The following is a 6,000-nucleotide window of genomic DNA, read 5'->3' on the forward strand; positions in this document are numbered from 1 at the left end:
AGGTTGCTTGGTCACACTTTTTCCCATTGAGGAGAGATGCATTGTAAATACTTGTAAATGTTCATTTTTATATATGAGCAAGTGAGGAAGACTGTGACCGGGTAACATGTGTGCCTACTCAATCTGCTGTCCAGATGCTCACTGTTGATGGGGATCTATGCTCTTCTCCCTTCTTATGGCTCTTCATTTTTAAATGTATGCTTTTCATCCCCTCTGTTTGACAATGACACATTTCTGTTTGTTTGCTTTTCAAAATACAATAGGACCATGGGATCTGTGGCATCGCTACCTGCAGTTTCACCCATTGGCTGCCTGAAAATATTAAATAACCCCCCCCTCTCAGGTTTGCTTATCCACGATTTCCAGCAGACACGACTGAAGTGTCTTTGGGAACTAATCCCCAAAGATGCTTCAGTCCTACTGTATGCTTAAGTCCTACTATGCAAGCCAGACATCCATCCAACCCTCCTTATTCTTGGTTACTAGTATAATAAATGATAAATAATTCTCTGTCTTTTAACTTGCAGAGGTACATGTAAGTCTACTAGGTGCTGTATATACATATTTTCCTCCCCCTTCATACTTCACACTCAAATTACAAAGCATCTAACATACATTAACTGAGTGGTTCCCACCCAGGCAGTTCACAGGACTACAAATGCTTCTCTACAGCTATAGATCAATGTGGCTCTCTCTGGGTGTTGTACATGACACTCTGGAGAAGGTTCAATAGATGGGTGAGTCACTCAGAACTTTGTGTGATTAATACAAAGATCTATAGAGGAGTTTGCAAGTGTAGTCCTGTGAGGAGGTTACCGAACTATTGTGATTCAAAGCCCTTGTCATACCCCTGCTGGAGGAGTCCTCCCTCATGAAGAGCCAGAATGTAGATTCTCCTAAGATATACCAGAAGCCAGTATCCAGGACAAGCTAGGACCCTCGGGATGAAGTGCTGAAGGCCCTTTCCTACCAGAGCTACTCTGCAGCATAACCACAAGCAGAGCTGTCCTGCACTGAGCAATACTGGTAGCCTATCCTGTTTGCAGCCTCTGGCTGGCGTCAGCTGTATATGGGTGGGGAATTGCTGTTTGCAGAAGTAAAGGTTGTTGGAACCAGCAGTTTTTGGAAACAATGCATCACTTCAATCATTGTGGCTACTCTGGCTGTGCTGGTATTAACCCTGGCTTCTTAATGGACCGGTCTCTGCCTCTTTTATATTTGTTTAAGAAATTACTTTGAAAGCCTTTTGTAGTTGACCTTGGTTCCACTTCTTGGGTTCTGTTGTTGGTCCACTCCTTATCTACTTCTTTTTCTAATTCTGTCTGTGCATTGACCTTGGCTTGGCTTTCCAATATCTGCCTGCTTCTTAAGTGCTTGTTGACTCCCTTTGGGATTTTTTCATACTAAGCTGGACTGTCCCACAGTGTGTTGGACACTTGCTGCCTGAAGCCCTTACCAGAGCTTCCTCATCATAGAAGTTCTGCAAGAATTTTCAGATGAACATACTGTTCTTATAAACTCCTCTGAAAACCTTTATGATTAATCAGTGGAGGGTGGTGACTCCATTAGCACTGCAATTTAGGTTTTAGTCTGACCGTCATAAGAACTATCCAAGGTACTGAACCCTGTTCCCACAATAGCTCGATTGGCTTGAATATTTCCTCTAAAGTTCCACCTAAATTCTGAAGCAGATTCCTTGCCCTCGTGAAATAGGACTCATCGGCCTCCCCTGTACAGGCAAAGATCTGAGTGCCTCCCAGGGGAGGAGGAATGGGAACATAGTTTACATTGGCATCTCTGTCTCCTGTTGTCTCCCATTTAGACCTCTCCAGTTTACAGCAAAGTTCCTGAATATAGATTCTGTCAGGATATTCTAACAGTGGACTAGAAGTCTCAGGGTCTGCATGCTGGTTCCACATGAGGGAGAGCCATCAGTTCTGCACAGGGGGAAGGAAAGAATTTCGAAAAGGCTGGTGGATATGGAGTGGGTGGAGAGTAGGAGCAGCTCATTGTCCAAGCCACTGGTTCTTAACCTTGGGTTACTCAGGAGTTTTGGACTGCAACTCCCAGAAGCCTTCACCACCAGCTGTCCTGACTGGGGTTTCTGGGAGTTGCAGTTCAAAAGCATCCGAGTAACAAAGGTTAAGAACCACTGGTCTAAGCAGTTGCCTCACCCCCAAATTCAGGCAAGGTGTTCTTCCTGCATAGACCGCAAAACCCCTATGGTAAGAAGGAATTAAGGCAATGACATTAACTTACCCATCATTTTGTCTTTATCAAAGTTTGATGCTCAAGCGTGCCCCCCTCACCGCCAACCGCCTTTAAAGTGAAAATTGTTGCAGTTTGTGCAAAAGGTTGGCCAGGGGAAACAGAATAGCTGCTTTGTTCTTTAGGAGCCTGGCCCTATCTAGCATTGCAATTATTCCCGCTGACTTGGCCTTGTTACAAATACTGCCAGATCACATTTGCCTAAGAAAAGCAAGAGGACAACAGGCCTCAGGATTTCCAGGCCGATGGTATCAGTTTCCAGCCTCCCAACATCTTGCCCCTGGATGATTCTGCCTGGCTTTTAATCACATAACACTAACTCTGTCTCTTGCACAACGTAGTCTTTGAATGAATGATCTATCTGGCTACTACCATGTCTACTTCTGAACTCTGGTGGGTTAGCTCTCTGACCCGTTGTTTTACCAGGTCATAATCAGTTAGTAATACTTCCAAATGAGACAAATATTGTGCAATTACACTGCCTTATTCAATTTTGGGGGAGTCAAAATGACGTCTTCAGATTGTGGTTCCTCACTCCTACTACTTCCTTCTGAGGAAAAAAAAGCTTAATGGAGGGGTAGACGAAATGAGTGCACAATGCTTTTGGATGGTTAGCACTAGTTTCCTGTGCATCCTTAAATCCCTAGTTGCATCTTACGTTCCACATTTTAGAAGCATCCATGTGTAGATGACAAGTTTTGTCTGTGAAGTTTTTTTAAAACGCCCCCCCCCTTAGATGTAAAGGTGGAAAAAAAAATCAGTGTTTGCCTTTCTCTGTCTATTCTTTTATGCTTCTCACCTTGGGAGCCAACAACCCTTACTATTCCCACTCCCACTAACTAGCTGCTAAAGAAGAAATGAGATAAACATAGATAAATAACAATGAAATGGAGTGTTAGAATCCCCTCTATCTAGTCTTTGAAGGGGCCTGCCAGAATTCTTAACAAAGCATGATTTACAGAGGGCTAGTTTTCACATGATGAGTGTAACATTTAACTAGAACCGAATGTTTCACTGTCTGAAACCTTGGCCACCGCCTGTGTCTTTGGAGTATAGACTCTAGCATGGAGGTTGGTAAAGAACAATGAGATGAACTCATCGTCATCCTAATATTAAACAATGGGGGGAAAAACTTTGTTGCAAATTTCCCTTTTGTCCCAGAGAAGCCTCTGGGAGCTTTTAATAGTCTCGATCCTGCCAAGACTGCAATCCAGCAGTGACTTTTTATTATTAAAGTCTTTCCCCCACCCCCGCAGCATCCTGAGGTTCCATTAGACCAGGAGACAAATTATCGTTAGACAGCACACTGCCATTGTTGATTAAAGCAGACTGCAGGGTTACTCACAGCAGGGTTTGGCAAAATGTGGACCTCCAGATGATGTTGGTTTCTTGATTATCATCATCCCATAGTCAGTATAGATGATGTTGGTTTCTTGACTATCATCATCCCATAGTCAGCATAGCCAATAGTGAGAAAGGCCAGGAGTTGCAGTCCAAATGGCATCAAGAGACCTACACTCCTTGTTTTAAGGTACTCTGTACCTTAACCAAATCTGCCCCATGACCAAATAAGTGTTTGTGTGTACAGAAACAAGTCTGTTTCACCGAGCCACCCAGAGCAGGAAAATGCAAAGTGGAATAAAATTAAATTAGTAACAGGAACTATAAAGCACATACCTCTTTTGTTCTGGGGACTTCCCTGGTGACAATGAATTCTGATGCCTTCCTGATGGAAGACACTCGGGCGAACTCACTGGCAGCCAGAGCAGATCATTCCTGCTTCACCACAAGGACCTTCAAAAACAAACCGACAAACCAAAACCAACATGGGATAATTCATTGTAAACAGAACCCTAGCCATTCTTATTTTAAAAAATTTCCTTTCCCCCATATTATTATCCTTAGTTCTAATTGGCTAATGGATTGCTTTGTAAAAATGCAAGTAAATAAATAAACATAAGAATATTCTAGATTGAATTCTACTTTTTCCCTCCTATAAAGGCATTTCTACACTCTTAAGTAAACTGTCAGAAGTCTCTCTGGCCTAGGTTAGTAAAGAGCTAAGAACAAACAACTGAACCATAATCTAACTCTGATAGCAGAGAGGTTACAACAGACTATAAATTGGTGTCATAAAACTGATGGAACTGACAAAATGGCATGATTGAGGCCACGAAATGGTGTCACTAACCTATTTTAAGTTTGGATGAGCAGTACAAAATACACAGTCCACTGGTCCAAATGGGACTCTTCTGGTAGAGTTTTGAAATGACCGTTCTCTGCATGAGGGCAGCACCTCAGCCAGTCCTGCCACATGACTCCTTCATTGATATTTAAGATTTCCTTGACATCTTGTGAAAGGCGGTAGATATTTGGACTGCTGGCTAAATAAATGTCAGGGTCTTTCTTCAGGATGTACATATTCCAGTCTAAAGATTCTGCTGCATTAAAACACACAAATAAAACAAATCTCCTCCTAAGTTCCTGGAGAAGTGAGTCCCAATGCACAGAGGAAGGGGCATTTTTAGAAAAGAAAGCAAAAGTTTCATGGTTTCTTTGAAATAACAGTTCTAGATGTTGTGTAGGGCCAGCCCTGCCATTAGGCCGAGGCAGCCATCTTAGGCAGCACATGGTAAGAGCTCTAGCAAGGGGTCTGGAGGACAGAACTGTACTCTTAAGCTAGCCTCAGGTGTGGTAAAGAATGCTATCCTATTGCCGGTATTAATTCAAACACCATCTGTCAGCTTTTGTGCATAGAATAGGAAAGGTTGCCATCTTGTCCTTTGCTTCATCCAAAAAAATACTTTGGGGGTTCCCTATAATATGAAAGGAAGTCAAAGCTGATTGAGCCAATTAAATAATGCCGGACATTTTCCATTTTTAAAAAATAAGCTAATGCAGTGTAGAGGCTGGAGTGTGTCTATTGGACTAGAGAGCGGCATCCTGGGGAGAGCTGAGCAAGAGAACTGAGTTCAAATCCCCACTTAGCTCTCTCTAGAGCTCAGTAGGTTATCTTCATTGTCAACCCACATACTCTCAAATGTCAAAGATAGGGTTACTATATTTTCCTGTAGCACACTGCAGGAGATGGTGAGTTATAGATTAATACTGCCCTATAGAACTTACAAACTATATTTTCCCACATGAGAAACAATAGAAGAAATGGAGGGAGAGAAAGGAGAAGGTTAAATAGCTCCATATAGACAGTCTTCCAGAGAGAAGAACAGGATGCAGTGTGGAAAACACTGTCGTCATGGGGTATTTTTCCCCTTCATTACTGCAGAGCCCTATTCTTGAAATGCTTATTATTTACAGAGACATAATGTCAAGTCCAGCTACAGATAAAGCTTATTTTGGCCAATTCTTCACACTGTGAGTAAGGAGTCCATTTTGCATTCCCACTCCTTGTTTTGGTAGTTTGCACCTACAGTATACTTATTCACTCCCTCCATTTTATTTTGGACTAGCACATTGACAGTCATTACGACAGACACAGTGTGCGTAAATTGAGGATGAGTTTTATATTACCAATAGCCAGTGATGAACAAAGTGTACCTTTGTGAATAGACACATATTGTTCCCCTCAGTTGTAAGACCGCATTCTGTGATAGAGCTGCCCAGTGCTCTTGTTGTTTCCACACTGCATCCACAGTAACACCATCAGAGCTACAAAAAATGGCAGCATTAAGAACAGCATATATACTGTGTCAATACTTAACAGAGACTTAGGTT

General features: G+C 42.4%; 1 long non-coding RNA gene across 1 annotated transcript in view; it reads right to left on the minus strand.

The window, feature by feature from the left end:
- The window catches only part of LOC144586510 (uncharacterized), a 30,450-nt gene extending 26,379 nt beyond the window's left edge, over positions 1-4,071 (minus strand). The window contains exon 1 of the long non-coding RNA XR_013541371.1: positions 3,946-4,071. This is a non-coding gene — a long non-coding RNA (uncharacterized LOC144586510). The remainder of the gene's footprint in view (positions 1-3,945) is intronic.
- Positions 4,072-6,000: the final 1,929 nt, after the last annotated feature.

This window comes from Pogona vitticeps, chromosome 2, assembly GCF_051106095.1.
Source record: "Pogona vitticeps strain Pit_001003342236 chromosome 2, PviZW2.1, whole genome shotgun sequence".
NCBI classification, from domain to species: Eukaryota; Metazoa; Chordata; class Lepidosauria; order Squamata; family Agamidae; genus Pogona; species Pogona vitticeps.